The sequence below is a fragment of the Fukomys damarensis genome, unplaced genomic scaffold, assembly GCF_012274545.1.
Source record: "Fukomys damarensis isolate Sample0158 unplaced genomic scaffold, DMR_v1.0_HiC HiC_scaffold_10, whole genome shotgun sequence".
Lineage (NCBI taxonomy): Eukaryota > Metazoa > Chordata > Mammalia > Rodentia > Bathyergidae > Fukomys > Fukomys damarensis.
In genome coordinates this window covers 6,705,621-6,723,204 of record NW_022900922.1, presented here as the reverse complement: position 1 = coordinate 6,723,204, position 17,584 = coordinate 6,705,621, and the positions used below count along the sequence as shown (strand labels likewise).

Below are 17,584 nucleotides of genomic sequence, written 5' to 3'. Positions count from 1 at the left end.
TAATGTTCTATACGTAGTGTGGTTTAGACCTAAAATTTCTCCAAAATGTCATGTAATCAGAAGTAGGGGTTTTGGAAGGCAATAGCATCACAAGAGTGCTATAATCATCAGTGGCTTAATCTGTTGGGGAGTTTGTGGCGAAATATGCTGTTAGGAAAAAAGGCCTGGTTGGAGGTGGGTCACCAATGTACTGCAAACATATACTAATAGAAGTTTCTTTTAAAAAAAAAGTATAAGAAAGGGAAGATGAGAAACAGGAGAGGAGAAGTTGGTAACTATGCTCATAGTACCAAGGTAGGACACAGATGTTAGATAAAGTTTATATAATAGTAAACAGAGACTCAAGAGCATAGGACAAATTAGGGACAAAATAAAGATGAAGAAGTAAAATAAAAGTATAATTATATTGATTGACAGAAAAGAAAGGAAAATGGAAGGTAACATTATTTTATCTATCAGAGACAAAAGTCTATAAAGTTGATAAATTCAAAACTACAAATTTATAGTATAGTGGCCCACATATGAAATGCAAAGTAAAGTGATCAAATGTCGTCTCTGGAAAGCGTAGTGAATAATGAGGTTGGAATGAAGGCAAGTGTGGATTGACTCTACATTCCCTAGATCTCATCTTATTTCCAAAATGTGCTTGATTAATGCACCATAAGAAAAGGACCAGAAACTTTGGGGAAATTTCAAACTTAGGGCAGATTTCCTTCATCAGAACCACTCATGGAACTTGTGAAAAGAGATTCTCTGGCCAGATTTCCTCAGTTTGCCTTTGGTAGATCTGTAATTCTGTCTGGTTATCAGCATTTTAATACACTTTTTGAGATTACTCTGCTACACAACTCACACCATACCACACCACTTCTCATTCTAAGTGTATGTTTGTGTGTTCTCTACCCACAACTTAAGCCAGACTAAAGCCACTTAATTTTATGGTCCATAAGAAAGCAGGCAGCTTCTCCCATAACAAACATTGCCGTGAATATTAGCTTTCTGTCGCTGTGACAAAATGCCTGAGGAAATCAATTTAAAGGAGAAAATGTTTTATTTTGGCTTACGGTTTCAGTGGTTTCAGTGTACGGTCCAGTGACGCCATTGTTTCTGGATCTGTAGTAAGGAAGAACAACATGGTGGAGAGCAAATGGGAGAGCAGAACTATTCATCTCAAAATAGCCAGCAGGCAGAAAGAAAAAGGAAGAAGATATGGAGTCCCCGTATTTCCTTCAAGGACCCACCCTCCGGGACCTACTTCTGCTAATCGGGCCCAAGCTCTCACAGTTCCCATTATCTCCCAATAATCCATGAATCCTGAAAATCCCTGAAAAGAATATACACAGGGATGAGTTCACAGTCTTCACGATCTAGTCACCCTCCAAAGGTCCTGCCTGTTAACCAACACTGCTGCATTTGGACCCAAACCTTCAACCTAAGAGCTTGGGGGGATCATTTAATATCCGAGTCATAACACCATGTAACCTAAAACTGTGGTGATGGTTTTGACTGATGTACTTCAAAAAATAGTTACTTTTAATTCAACCTCCTTTATTTTCTGAAATTAATATGGGTGCTCAAGAGAAAGCACAAGCATTTGGTACTAGAACTGTTTATTTTTCACCTCTGGGAAGTTGGTTTTTGATTTTTACTCCACTGCTGCATTTCAGCTCATAGCATTGATTATAAATTACATTGGTAATGTTACATGATTTTTTTGAAATTAATCCATACTAATAACTGTCAGATAGATAAACTTTTATGTTAGCCACAGATGACAAGATCATTCACAAGAAACTATGGTAATGAGATTTTTATCTGATACATAGAGAAACAAAGAGATGAATGTTTCTCAAATGAGTTTGACTGCATGATTAATTTTTTCACCCTAGGTATATGTCTGTGTGTGCCTGCCTACGTGAGTGCAGAGATGAGCATGCACTTTTTTCTTTGACTATAACATTTCTTTCTGCTAATCTTAAGGTTTCAGGAAGAGCGCACTGCCTAGGTAGTTCTACATTCCTACCCTTAGATTTTTTTAAGTGAAAACTATTGACTCATTTGTTACTTTGAAGTTTCTGGATAATTTCCAATTTGCAAATTGATAAAGAATTAGTCCTTTTAAGTTTCACAACTGAAATCTATAAATGGCATTTTTATTGCCCAAAGGGGAAAAAAATAAGAGAGAATTAAACAGAAAGTTGGCAAAGGTTAATATTCACCTGTTTGGAAGAGAGAAAGAAAAGGAGAACATGATCCCAACAATGAATGTAACTGTACTGTATCCCTAAAATGTACCAATAAACTCAATTAAAAAAAAAAAAAAGAAAAGGAGACTCCCTGAGGCCTGTGCTTCATCTTACACTGTTCTGAAATGTGGGCCACAACTAACACTCTGCTTAATAACAATTTATGCGCTGTCAATCTTTTTGACCAATGTCATCAATATTTTACCCTGCCAAATGACAACAATCAAGAATCAGGACCACGAGAAGCACTTGAGGCAAAAGTGTTTCTAAAATAATAATGAAATTGACAACATAGAAACAGCATTTCCAATAGATATCCTAAGGATGCTTTCACCATGATTTTCTTTTCTAAATAGTGCAAACCACCAAACACGAATGCCCTGGATAGATAGTGTAATTTAGACAAATTTCTAGACAAGTAATAACACTAACAATAGTCCTCCTTTACTCATGACTTACAATGGGCTAAGTATTATTCTAAATATCAGAGGATTTCAATACTAAATTACAATCTGTATTAAAACAAATCTTGGCAAATTTCTAACTGATACACAAATTAGCTTAAAAAGCATGCAAAAAACATTCTGATCTCCATTTTCCCCAACTCAATTTAATTTTAGGAAAAGCAACTGACCTTAGATCTACTTACTTGTTACTGAAAATGAAGTGTCAAGCATAAAATTCAAACTCTTATTACATTTATTACACAACTTTGAGATGGAGTTTCACATATTTTTCTATTAGTTTTGGTATACAGTTTAAGAATCATTTTTCTTTTGCATTGAAGTTTTACTCAACAGAGATGAACAAAACTATGCCTGTATCCACAGTCTAAAGATAAGTTTATTTACATCATAGAAGCCAAAGAAAAAGGAAGAGAGATAGGAAAAAAAAAAAAAGGAAGAAAGTTACGGAACAGAGCTGATTATAGAATGACTTGGGGCGGGAAAGGGGGATCGTGGGACCAGCTCAGTGTTGGACAGGCTCATTAAGTGGAGCAATTTGGTGATTAGGTAGCTCAATTTTTTTCCAAAAGTTGGACTTGTTGCACTTCTTGTACTTCTACTTTGCCTAAATTCTGATAAAAGCACTGTTTAGGAGAAAGTGCAAGATTCTACTTTGCAAAGTGTGACTGGAATCTTCTAGAGGTGGAGGTGTTTAAATCTTTCAAGCCAAGTGTGACCTTCTGAGAAATCACTGTTTATAGCCTGGAATGATTTCTCTCTTCCTTCCTTCCTTTCTTTTGTTGGGGTTTGAACTTGGGGCTTTCCAATTATTAGCAAATTGCTCTGGCTGGCTCAGCTCATAGGCCTCAAACATCCCTTTATGGTTTGTGTCAAGACTATCCCCCCAAAGGCCTCGTACACTCCTAGCCATGGGTTTGGGAAGAGGATTGGACAGCAGGTGCATTACAGCCGACTTGCAGTTGGAAAATGTGGTCTGCTTGGAGATGTGGTTCACAGGGTGTGTAAACTGGAAGCGTGGGACCCTTCATCTCCAGACCTGACTCATTCTTTGTCTCTCTGCTTCCTGCCATTCATTATGTTTCTGCGTTTCCTCTGCTGACGCCCTGGTATCCCATTTCTGACTTTGAGCCAGAAAAACATGGACTGTAAGTCTGAGCCGAAATAGATCTCTTCTCCTTTCGGTTGTGGATATCGGCTATTGTGTTTGTGACGAGAAAATGACCAAGACATTTCTACAGTACTGGGATTGCAAGCATGTACCACCCTGGCTGGCTCCTGGATATTTTAATTTTACTACCATTAGTAATATTTTAGGATGAGTGACTTATGTTACTAGGAGGAGATTTTAGTTACCAACCACTAAAGCCAACTGAGTGCGACTAAAGTAGAACAAGATATTTTTAAAGAACTTTAAGAAGGGAGCTTGCTGAAAATCATGTTTCATTTACTGTTCAGTTTCACATTGTGTTTGGAAGACAATGTCATGGTTCAACTCTCTTCAGACTCATCCTAGTGTAAAACTGTGTCTATCTCACAGGGAGATGGAGAGGGGGTGTGAGTGAGAGAGACAAAGCCAGAGTTATTAAAAAAGATACTACTGGAACCTTCACCAACTTACTTATATCTCCAGTGTTTCTTCTCTAAGTTCATTGTCCTCTGCCATCAGTCAGGGGTTCTCAAAGTAAGGCCCCCTGTCTAGCAGCTTCGGTATTTTGGAGAGAATAATAGAAATGTAAATTTTGGAACCCTGTGTCTGACCCGTATAGTTGGAAATTCCGAGAGACGATGGAAACCTGGTTTTGACAAGTCTTTGGGGTGATTCTTATGCAAGTTAAAAACTGGGCCCAGTGCTATCAGTGAACTATGGGAGGACACATTGGATATCCTCTTCTGTATGCAATGCTCCCCACTTGTACAATTTCTTTTTTTTCTCATTGAGTTCCTTGGTACATTTTAGGTACACAGTACAGTTACATTCATCATTGGGATCTTATACCTTTACATGACAGGTCCTGGTTCTCATTTTTCCCCATGCCCCTGCCCTCCCTTTACCCCTCCTCCCTTCCCTATTTACAAAAACTTTATTGCCATTTTTTCATTCTCTCATATTGTTTTCTTTTCCCTTATTTCCTTTCCCCTACCCTTCCCACAGTTTGTAATAGCTAAAACTTGGAAACAGCATATTTGCCCATCAATTGGAGACTGGATAAAGAAAATGTGGTTTTTCTATAAAATGGAATACTACTCAGCCATAAAGAATGGGAAATTAGATTCATTCATAGGAAAATGGATGCATATTGAGAATATACTCTTAAGTGAAATAAATAAGTCACACATGGGTAAATACCAAACAGGTTTCTCTGGCATGAAAAACTATAATCGTAAATAAGATCTTAATGGTATAATTGACAATGTACAATTTACTCTTTCTCTTTTCAGGGCTACATGCTCATCACTGTGCTGGTCCACACAATTTACAGATTCTAAGGCAAAGTGAAAATTTCCAACCCATGTAAAAAAGTAAAAGAAGAATAAAACAATGTAAAAGAAGAGTAAAACAAGGAAAACGTACTCAAATATTTCTTTTCTCTATAGGCTTTCTTGGCTTGTCCTGTTGTTGCTTAAGAATTTATAGACTATGCAACCACAATCTTGTAATAGACAAGAATATGGTTTGTACCCACAGATACAGTATATGAATCCTTATAAGAAAATTGTTCTTGAGAAGGACACAGTGGCACATACCTGTAATCTCAGCACTAAGGAGGCTGAGGCTTAAGGATCACAGTAAATCTGAGGTCAGCTTGGGCCACCTAGTGAGTTCCAGATGAGGCTGAACCACCTAGTGGGACCTGTGTCAAAAAAACAAACCCAATCAAAACAAAACACAAAAAAGAACATTGTTCTTATGCCAATTAGCCAACAATAATTCTTAACTCTCGGCAACATAATATTATAATGCACTAATGCCCTGTAAGCTGTACTCTTCACATTTTTTTAGACATATATTCTTGAAGCATTCCTGTAACAGAAATTGCAGATCCCTACCCAGTGTCTAATTTTTCACACTATATTTGTAGGCTTCAATTTTAGCTAGTGTGATATATCCAATTAAAAGATCAGATTTTCCACCCTTCATTGCTAGTAGGTGAAATGGTCATGCAATGAAGTTTTGACCAATAAAATTGAAGAAGAAATACTTTTTAATATATTCAAAGCATCTCCTTTACATGAGGGAAGTGGAATGTTCTCATCTTTGCCACTGCAGCATCCTGCTCCCTAAGTGGGAATGTCATTTCCTGAAAATCTAGCAAGCAACTTGGTTTCTGAGGGTTGTGCTCAAACCTTTGGAGACCGCCATAAGATGTCACTGGACTGTCATGATTCCTTGGCTGGCATTCACTTTGATCTCTTTTATGTCAGAGATAAAACCTTGATACTTGAGTTTTCTGTAACATGAGGCTAAATCTGTGACCTGCATCCAGAGAAATTGTTCTTTGCTGCTATGATTCTCTAGGATATATAACTTATTCTAACTATATGCAACCTGTTACAAGATGAAAATGTCAGGACTGGCAGGCTCAGCCAAACCTGGTACAGAAAGGATTCCTTCTCTGTACTCATCTCAATGGGTGTAACTGAAGGGGAATTGTGTAGTGTTCCCATTCTTTCCTTGAGACAATAGAAGTTAAGTTTATATTGGGTCAGGGATATAGTTTAATGCTGCCACAACCTGCCTGGCAAGAACAAAGTCCTGAGTTCGATCCCTAGCACCAAAAGAAACAAAAGTTAAAATAAGTTAAGTATATACTTAGGAACAGGTGAGCTCTTATACAGAAGTACAAATTGTTTGGAATAAGACAAAATGCTGAAACATTTACCTTATTACAATTTCAATAAAAGATGCTCCCATCAGTCATCTATAGAAATATGAAGTAAAAAAATCCCCTTTTATTCTGTACTTCTTAATTAGTAATAATAAAGATAGCTTTCCACATAGGAGTCCCTTTTCCATGGGTGGGACAAAATGCTTGACATAAACAATGTAAAGCAGTGAGGGTTTATTTTGGCTCACGGTTTCAGAGACAAAATTGCGAGCCACGGTTCACTGGCTCCAAGGCAGGGAGAGGCATGGGAGAGGCAAGCTGCTCACATCACGGCTGCTAGAAGCAGAGAGAAGAGGTAATGGAAGAGACAGAAAGAAAAGAGGGGGTCTGGAACGAGAATCCAACCTCCAAAGGAATCCCTCCTGCCGTGAGCTCTTTTCCCCAACGGCCCCACATCCTAATAGCCCAGGTAGCTACAAACTCATCAGTGGCTTAATCAATTATGGCATTAGCTACCCCATGATCTGTTCACCTTCCAAAAGCCCCACCTCTGATTACACAAGCCTTTTGGGACATACTTTTAATTTAAATCATAACATATAGATAGAAATTATCTCAGTAACTCTACAAATATTTTTCATGGTTGAAATTACTACCTCCACTAACAACAAGAAGCAAGATGAGAAGGTGTAAATCAGTTGTTCATTAAATCAGGGTGCCAGAGATGAGTCTCAAACATACATGTTCTGACTCCAAATACATATATACATATATTGTATGTACATATATACATGTATATATACACACATACATTATCTATAATATATATATATATATGTATTCCCTTGTTAAATGATTCACATCTGTGTCTATACTCAAAAAAGAGTGCCTCTAACATTATTTGACATCTAAATTTCAACTATTATTCATAATCCATGTGATCTCAACCTCATTCAAATTAAGAGGCAAAACCAAATTTTTGCAACATTTCTAAACATAATATTAGGAGAAAACATTTATGACTACTCAATAGATTAATCTGTACTACACCATTTTGGAGAAAGTCGACAGTTACACAATGTTGAGATCTATTGGCCTCTGGCATTTCGTCACACTTAAGCAGAGCGAGTTAAATACGATTGCAACCGTTACTGGTACTTATCCATTGCTCTGAATGCCTTGACTTATTGGAATTCACTAGCAAGGCCTACAGTATTCTGCAAAAATGAGATATTTTCACCATAGTCAAGCAGAATAATGTTACTAGGGATGAGAATTGAATATATAAGAATTCCTATTTTTCATGATGGAGGCTAAGGAAAAGCACAGGATTAAATCAATTTTCTGACCTGGTAAAATGACTTCTTATCATCGCAGAAATTGAAGACATTATAAATGTAATCTATTTTAAAATTTTTCACACTAGGTATAAAGTAGAAAATATAATTCTTTTATTGGGCTCTCTTACAGAAGAATCATATTTTCAGTTATTATGTTACCAAAATTATGTTACTGAAATATTAAAATAATAATATTAATCATAATAAATAAATTATTCCAGTTACAATATTCTTTCCTAATCATAATATTATATTTGCTTTACTTCTTACACTTATAAACTTTTATTTTAGGAAGAATTTATTGAGAGAAAAATAACTTCTAAGAGAGACAGAAGGGGGACCAGAAAGTGGGTTGCCCCTTATAATCTTTCTGATGAGAAATTCTGCCAAACTATAGTCAGGAAAAGAAAGGAGGAATATTGCTATAAGCATTTTGACACATTTTTGAGATAATGCCTAGTGCCTTTATAAAAACTTAGAATTAGGACTCAGAAGACTGAGTTCTGACGTCCAGCTTTGAGCTAATCACATAAACATCTGAAAAATGAGCTGATAATCTTATCTGGTAGGAAACATGTGTGCTTACATGTGTGTGTCAAACATGTCTATATTATATAGGTGTGTATGTGTATGCCATACATAGGGAAGAGATGCTGATATTCTCACTTTAATTATTCCTAAATTCAGAGAGATTATAATGGCTGGAATATATAGAATTTAATTGACTAAAATCTTGACTTTAATTATTTTTAATATTTAGAAGTTCCACTTTTGTTGAGAAAAATATGCAAGTAGCAAAATTGAAAATGTCAGTTTCCTTAATGGCATGGATTATCTGTACAATAGTCTCGTTCAAAACACAATATTCATATCTATGTTGTTTTCTTCTATTAGAATCTCAACTGTTGTTGGAAATAATGTGATTATTTAAGCCCTTGAAGTTAATCTATTCACATAAATATTACACCTTTGAAACATAGAATCAAGCATCTACATGAAGGCAGGATTCTCATTCCCTGAAATGCCCTATATTTGGTAGTATACAACTGTCCTTTCTACAAGGCATTCCGTGTTTTTTATAGATCTTCAAAGACTGAGAAACTTTGTTTACAGACTGTCTATAAGCAATACCATCCCTCTCACTGCATGTTGATATTGCATTCTATCATGAACTTCAAATAAGAATACTTATGAAATAATCACATGGGTACAACCACTAGTAGTAGGAGTTTTGTTTTCTTAAGTTGCATCCATTATGAAACTATAAAAGAAAATTACGTCTTATACGGAGATGCCAGGGCGACTGCATTTCTGTGGTCCCCCAGACACTCCTTCATTCCATGTGCCTGTTGAATACATTGTGTAGCCCTGTTTCTGACGAAAGATTCTGTCCTTGACAGCATAGCTCATTTCACAAAACTCTCACCTTTGTAACTTCATGAATTGTTCACTCTAGTGTGGATGTGGATAATTTTAATTATATTTCCTTCCTTACTGTGGGTCTTAGGGATTTCTAAAACCTATTTACATCCCTAATACAGCAATTATAGGCAATGGTATGTCATATATTTTTATTTTCATGCTTTTCTTTATTTTCTTCACTGGGCCTTTTTAAAATAAATTTTTAAGCCATTTTAAATTTCCATGCAATATATAAAAATATAATAGAAAGAAAAAACCCATTGTTAATTGTTAACATATGATTTATATAGCATATGTGTTTTACCTGAATGAAAAAAAAATAGCTGTTTGCTGGTAATACTGAAGATTGGAATATGTGTTATGTTTGTTTCATTGCTCTTGGATTTTTGAATAATCCAGAATAAAAGTCCAAGTTAAGCAAAACACTTCATTAAAATAATGAGTTTTTGTTAGATAATTTAAAAAGTGTTTCTAAAGCAAATCTGAGTCCATTGCCAATGGTTAGTTTTGTGCAGTCTTGGTTGCATAATTTTGGGGTCTCAGTTAACATGAAAGGGCAAGGTCTCTTGCTTACAATCTGTTAAGAATTTTAAAACAGCAAAGCTGAGCATCATACTGAGATTGGGGCACCTCTAGGGAAAGAGGACTTTGTATGACCATCAATCAGACTCTATTTTTATGAATAATTGTGTAATTTTGGTGGGATTTATTATTTTTGTTTAGTACCAGCTATAGGCAGTGGACATTGAAAACTATTTTACAATTGAATGTAAAGAAAGAACAATATGGTTCACTGGCTTAGCTTCCACTATGCAGGAGATCTATAAGCAAGATGGTAGCAGCCTTCTGTGAGTACTTGCCAGATTAATACCATCAGTCTGTTCATACACACCTGCTGCTGCAGACAGGAAGGGTTCGATGACAACATCAAATCTGACAGCATCAAAAAACTAAAAACACAAATAGGCACAGGGCATGAAAAAAATATTTATTTTTTCGAAGAGCAAAATTCAGTTGGTACTCTTCTTGTTGATGGCTGGTAGAATGCACCCAGTTTTTTTAAGGCTTCTTCTGGAATTGTTCTGGTCTTTGGAAAATTCTAAAGGATCCAAAAAAAGGACAAGAGGCTTCTACCAGACCCTCCCACTGTAGGAGTAACCTAAGTCCTTACTTCACCTGACACTCAGGTCAAGAATTGTAATTTTTTTTTTTTTGCAAAACTCTTGTTTCTTTAAGAAGTATTTTAAGTTGCTTAACTAAATTGGCAAAAGTAAAATTAATGTATACAAAAGAATAAACAATAAACAACCTGTAATTAGTGATTGTAGCAAGACTGAGCAAGATTGTATACACAAAATTCAATCACGATTTACAAAAAAGCTACAGTAATCAAGGAAGTATTGTACACTATTAGCTAAAGAATGAACAAAAAGACCAATGGAACAGAAGAGAGAGCCCAGAAATAGAGCCATGTTAATGTAGTCAAGTGACTTTTGATCAAAGGCAACATATTGGAGGGGAAATATTGCAACAAGTGTTGTCAGAACAACTTGATATTCACATGCAAAAAACAATCAGAGAGGAATTTAGAGTAAGGCTATATACATTTCCCAAAAATTAATTCAAAAAACAGAACTATTAAGCTCCTAGAAAACAAGATAGGAGAAAATCTAGACCATCTTGAGACTGGCAATGCCAAAGACATGATCTATGAAAAAAAAAGAACTTATAAACCTGACTTTATTACAAATAAAATTTTCTGCTCTGCAAAAGTCAATACAAAGACATTGGAAAGATAAGCCACCACCTACTGGGAGTAAATATTTAGGGGAAAAGAGTATGAAATAAAAACACCATGATCCAAAATATGAAAAGAACACTTAAAAATCAACAATAAGAAAACAGTAAGTAAAAATCCAGAAAAAAAACTTATCATCAAAAAAGATATACAGATGGCAATAAGCATTTAAAAAGAAACTTCGTATCATATGATTCCATCAGGAAAACACAAATTAAGAGAACCGTGAGATTCTCACCTAACTGAATAACCAAGATCTGGAACACTAAGCACCCTAAATGTTGAAAAAGCTGTGAAGCCACAGGGACTTTCACTCATTGTTGGTGAGAAACAAAGTAGCACAGTGGAAGACAGTTTGGTGGTTTCTAATAAAACTAAGCCAAGTATGGTGACACAAGCCTATAATCCCAGCTACTCAGGAGACTGAAGCAGAAAGGTTATGAGTTCCAGGTCAGCCAAGGCAACATAGACATCTCGAAGAAAATAAATAAAAACTAAATAAAGTAATTATTCTTCCTCCAGTCTTGTAATCACTCTCTTTGAGATTTACCCAAGTGAATTAAAAATTTACAACCACATGAAAACCTGAACATCAATTATTGTAGTATTCTATCCCTAACTGCCAAAGCTTGGAAATAGCCAAGATGCCCTTCACCAAGTGGGGGCATAAACAAGATTTAGTGCATGTAGATTCTAGGATACTATTTAGCACTAAGATTAATGAGTTTAAAACACTTAGGAAAATATTAAATGCTTATCATTCAGTGAAAAGGGCTTATCTGAAAACATTAGATATTATATGAGTTTGTATACACGATACTCTGAGAAGGGAAGAATTATGGAGAGGGTAAAAGATCACTGATTACCCAGGATCAGAAGAGAGATGACAGACATGTGGTGGCGTCCAGAGGATTTGGGGGCCAATGAAAGTTCTCTGTATACTACAATGGTGGGTACATCATCACAAATTTGTCTAAGCCCTCAGGATGTGCATCAAGAGTGAACCCTGCTGTACACTGCGGACTCTGGGTGATGATAATAATGTGTCAGTATAGATTTACAGGTGGCTTAAAAAGTGACCCCCCCCCTGGTGGGGGATGTTGATGGCAGGGAGACCATTCCTTTCAGGGAAGGACGAGATTGTACCTTCTGCTCAGTTTGCTGTGATCTTAACTGCTCTAAAAATAAAGTCTGCCTAAAAAATAAAGAAATAATAAAAAACGGGTGTCATAGAAGTGCTGATTTTTATTGTAAATTGTAAAACAGCAAGAGGTGAAAACACACATGTGAGTGTTGAGGACCCAGTTCTGGGAGCAGCACTCAGGAAGGTCCCTCTTTGAATTGTATTTTAATGTCTTCCTCTCCTCAGAGATCTGATATCTCCAGATGAATCTCTTCCCACCTTCGTCGTGGTTAAAACATCAGTTTGGGGCTCAAATATAATTTTCTCAAATTCACTATGTGCCTTCCTCTTGGAAATAGATGACAAGCAAGATCAAGTTTCGTGCCCAGACAGGTTACTCTCATGCTCAGCACTGTTGAACCCCAAGTAAATAAGAATGTAAACAAATAGTGTGGATAATTGTCTGAAAACTGAACCAAGGAACTGGAGAGCCATGGCTTTCAAAGCAATTTGTGCCCCTCTTGTTTCAATTTGAACAGAGCTCTTAGGATTTCCTGACATTCGCAGGCAGGGCTTCCTGGTGTTGGCTGAGGATAAATTCTCATTACTCTTAACTGGTGTTAAATATGAACAGTCTGCCAGATTGCCCAATAATTCACAGATTCCTTAAATATATCAATAGTCTGAAGGTCTATACTCATTATATAGAATAAGCTAGAAATACTATAGGAGCTAAGTTAAAAGCATTTTCAAAATTATTTACCTTATGGCAAATTGCCAGTCTTTGCACAAGGTAACAATTTATTCTCTCCCCATAACTATGAATGATACAAATTTTGTGGCTATGGTACCATTTTTGTTTAGAAGACATCATTGCCTGCAATCTTACTTCATTTGGTCCTAGTCTGGTAAATGATCATTTTTCATGTCAACAATTTCAATTTAAGTGCTGATCAGCAGGTTAATATTATAGAAAGTACACCCTAGGGGAATTTGAAGAGATGGCTGGATTTTAGGACCTAGTTAAATAGTTCTTTACTACAAAATGGGAATAAACAACAAAATGACTTGGAGCAAATGCGCCTCTTCTTTGTGTTTCAAGTTACTTGAGTGATATTTTAACAAACTTCCAAGACATTTCCTTGTGTATCTTTCTTTGTTTTGCACATTGATTTTAAATGTTAACCAGTTTTCTGGAAGCATAATGTGACATAAACTTTCTTCTGTGCAAATTAGTGCAATAAAATAACCCAAAATATTTTTGCACATGTTCAGAAAATCACTGATAGTTTCCTAGGATTTCATTTTGGGCTCATAAAAACTGTACTATCATGTGCTCCTCTATGTACCTAATTCCTATTCCTTGCCCAGATTAAGATAACTTTTTTAATGTAATTCTGTGTAATGCAAAAATTAAGTGGTCATGCACCATTTGTGTTATGAGGCATTTTCTCATATGGTAATAAGTCAAGGAATCAAGTGATGACAGTGGTGGTATGTTCTCCATCCCTTTATGCCTGCTTACAAGCTCAGCATGGTAGAATTGTGTGACATACAATAGCCCAGGGTGGTATCATTATCTCAGTTAGCAATTAAGTGAATCAGAGTCCAAGAAACCAAGGAATCACTGGAGTAGTAATACATGCCTTCAATTCGAAACTCAGGATGCTGAGACAGGAAGATCTCAAGTTCAAGCGCAGTAGAGACAACTTGGCAATTTAAGACTTTATCAAAATAAAAGTGAGCAATGATAAATGCAACTGTATTGTTTGCTTTAAATGTACCTGTAAACTTAATGGACAAAAATTAAAGAGAAAAAAAAAAGGTCTGGGGATGTAGCTCACTGCAAAGGCCATGGATTCATTTGCAGTGCTGCAAATAAATAAGTAAAAACATACATATATACGTACGTGCCAAGTAATTTATAGAAGGCTCTAAAGAAAGGCAGTCATGAAGTATGGAACAAACTCCAGGCCGGTCTGAATTTACATTCTACGTTCTGCAGAGCCTCTTTGCTACAGAAAAGGAACTCCTGACTTGGGATGAAGGGAAATCATTCCTCAGAATAAAGCAGCCACATAAAGTTGGCATGCCCTGACCCCCGCAAAGCACTGCATGGCCGAGAAATGAGCACTGGTGCCATGATACCTGCCTTTTCCCTCTTCTCTTCAGAAGCTCTGCTGTATCCCAGAAAGAAGCAGGACCACTTCACTGAGGCTGCCTTCCGCACTTCTCACAAGTTTGACCATCCCGGCACAACAGCTGGCTGTTGTAAATGTTCTCAGGTCAAAAGTAAAAGAGTTATCTCCAGTCACACCTTGGCTAGGTTGACCATGCACTGGAGAATTACTCAAATATTATTTAGGACATTTTTAAAATATAATTCAATTTTTAATTTTTTGTCTGCTTAAATTGCAAGGTCTTCACATACCAGGCACATACATATTCATAAACACCTATACAGATGAACACCTCTGTGCCAAACACACACAACTTCTTAACTCCAAACTTACCAAAGTCACTTACCCATATCTTTCCTCATTCTTTTCAGTAAAATTCTTGAAAAAAATTTTGACCAAAGTTTGTGGTGTCCAGTTCTTCATCTTCATACACAGTGTGTTTAGTCTTATTCTACCATTTTAATACCCTCCTCATCCAAAATAATGATCTGTTGTGGACTATAAGCTATAGCAGGCAACACATCAAGAGCTTCGTGAAAAAAATGTGCAGAGGATGAGGAAGAAGCGAGAAAGCACCAAAGTCCATCAGAACATAGTGACATGGAGTGCAGAGTCACCAACCACTGAAATACACCTAGAGTGGGATATAAAACAGGCAAAATGCCTAAGGGAAAAGCTAAAGTTTCAAATGAGAAACCTAGAATAAGAAATGAAGCCACTCAGCAGTCCAGGCACCGTTCCTGGGAAAAGTCTATAGACACTAATGAAAATATTCCCGAAAGTGATAAGATGCGGACTCTGTGATAACAGCAAACAGATTCCCTGAAGTCAAAGTCAGAATCAGCCCATGTCCAGAGGCCCAGCCCTCTTGGGAAATGTACAAAACATCTGGGTAAGAAGGCTGAGGGATGGCCAATGGGGTATTCATCCCAGCTGCCACTGTCCACAAAGAAAGGGTGGAACACAATCCCTGACTCTCTATCACTGACCATAGAGGGAAACACGTGTTAAAGATAAAGGCAGAGGTGCAGGGAAATTGGAATCCACAAGGATCAGGGGTGGAAAGAAGAAGCCCGCTTTAACTGAGAAAAATTCCCTTACCCCAGAAGCCACTGAAATAACAGACATATGAGTGAGCTGAGCCATAGGAGCTTGGAGTCCCACAGACGGGGTCATAAAGACCGGAAGGAACGTTCAGTGAGTAGGCGGAGACTCCTTGGCTGACATTCACTGGAGGGAGAAGCAAAAATGCCTACCCACTGATCCTGAGAAAATGGAGGCCCAAAGACAGCTGGACGAGAATTTGGCAGTGCTGGCCTTCCCTCCAGTCTGGTCTGCAATTAGTGCCCGTGGCTGACTCAGAGAACTATTGGGATCCTCACACCCCTTCACTGGAAAAGTGGGGGAGGACATAACTTTGTGGCGGTTAGGGTGGTGTGTCGACTTTCAGTTGGCTTTGGATCCGTCCTAGGGTTTGCTAGAGCATGCTTCTGGGTGTCTCTCGGCGGACCACGAAAGTGTGGCCTTGGGGTTCAGGCACGGTGACTGCTCCCCTCCTCCCTAGCACTGTCCCTCTGCTCTGCTTCCCAGCTAAGGAGCCAGCAGTTCTGCTCTGCCACACCCTTCCACCATGACTTTCTGCCGTGGAGACTGCGCATCATGTAAGGAATCCCCTGAAACGGAATAAATCAAGCTTCTCCATTAAGTTATAGATCTGGATGTTGTTTCTTAGCAAAGGAAAGCTAACAGCTCTCAAAGAACGGACTTGGAGACCAGGCAGGGTGTGAAGCTGTGGAAATCACCCCAGAGGTGGAGAAGAGACCCCAGAAAGTAGGCAGGCCAGGACCATGGGACATAGGCTGAGAAAAGCTGCAGGCTACGTGGATCCAGCCCCGAGGAAGGCAGTGGGCTGCAATTGGTAAGGTCATACAGGTAGGGCCGCTTGGGACCTCTGGAACCCTCATCACGACACTGTGCATCCCAGATGCAGGACATGGAGTTGTAGGAACTGTTCTTTGCTGTGTTGGTTTTATTGTTATTATTATTATTATTTGCAGTGGGAGTTATTACATTTTATTTTATTTTCTCATTGAGTTTATTGGTACATTCTAGATATACAGTACAGTTACATTCATCATTGGGATCTTGTACCTCTACATCACAGGTCTTGGTTCTCATTTTTTCCCCATACCCCTGCCCTCCCTTCACCCCCTCCTCCCTTCCCTATTTACAAACACTTTATTTCCATTTTTTTTCATTTTCTCATATTTTTTCTTTCCCTTATTCCCTTTTCCCTACCCTTCCCACTTTCCCTACACCTTTAGCCCTTTTCTTCCTATTTCACACTATTAATTATCCCATTGGGATCTTGTGTACTATTATAGTTTTTCACACCAGAGAACTATTCAGTATTTACACATGTGTGACTTATTTATTTCACTTAAGAGTATATCCTCAATATGTATATGTTTTCCTATGAATGACTCTAATTTCTCATTCTTTATGGGTGAGTGGTATTCTGTTTTATAGAAAAACCACATCTTCTTTATCCAGTTTCCAATGGATGGGCAAATGGGCTGTTTCCAAGTTTTAGCTATTACAAATTGTGCCGCTATAAACATAGGTGCACATATATCACTGTGATATGATTCTTTTAATTCTTTAGGAAAGAAACCCAGCAGAGGGATGTCTGAATCAAATGGAACCTCTAGTCCCAGCTCTTTGAGGTATCTCCGTATTGATTTCCATAGTGGTTGCACTAGTCTGCACTCCCACCAACAATGGAGAAGGTTTAGAACAAACAATCTTAAAGCTTATATGGAACTAGAAGAGACACAGAATAGATAAAGCAATCCTCAGCATAAAAGAAAAATTGAAGGGGCTGGGGATTTAGCTCAGCGGTTCGGTGGCCTGCCTTGCAAGTGCAAGGACCCGAGTTCAATCCCGACACCAAAAAAAAAAAAAAAAAAGAAACATTGAAGCTTCACAATTTTGGGTTTCAAATTATACTATGAAGCTGTAGTTACAAAAACAGCATGGTACTGGCACAAACAAAAAGAGCACAGTACTGATTCAGACCAATGGAACGGAATAGAGCACAAGAGACAGGGACAATCCTATGCACCTTCAGCCACCTGACTTTCTACAAATGCCCCCAAGCATACATGGGAGTAAGGACAGC

The 17,584-nt window shown here is 37.5% G+C and overlaps 2 long non-coding RNA genes across 2 annotated transcripts; both read right to left on the bottom strand.

Annotated features, from left to right (window-relative positions):
• Positions 1–1,055: 1,055 nt before the first annotated feature.
• LOC104875877 lies at positions 1,056–10,240 on the bottom strand. The gene is made up of 3 exons (XR_784193.1): positions 10,195–10,240; positions 5,459–5,565; positions 1,056–1,113 (listed from the first exon to the last, which is right to left on the bottom strand). It is a non-coding gene; the product is annotated as an uncharacterized LOC104875877 (long non-coding RNA).
• Positions 10,241–12,432: 2,192 nt separating this feature from the next.
• LOC104875878 lies at positions 12,433–15,559 on the bottom strand. The gene is made up of 3 exons (XR_784194.1): positions 15,505–15,559; positions 14,750–15,037; positions 12,433–12,635 (listed from the first exon to the last, which is right to left on the bottom strand). It is a non-coding gene; the product is annotated as an uncharacterized LOC104875878 (long non-coding RNA).
• Between the last annotated feature and the right edge of the window lie 2,025 nt (positions 15,560–17,584).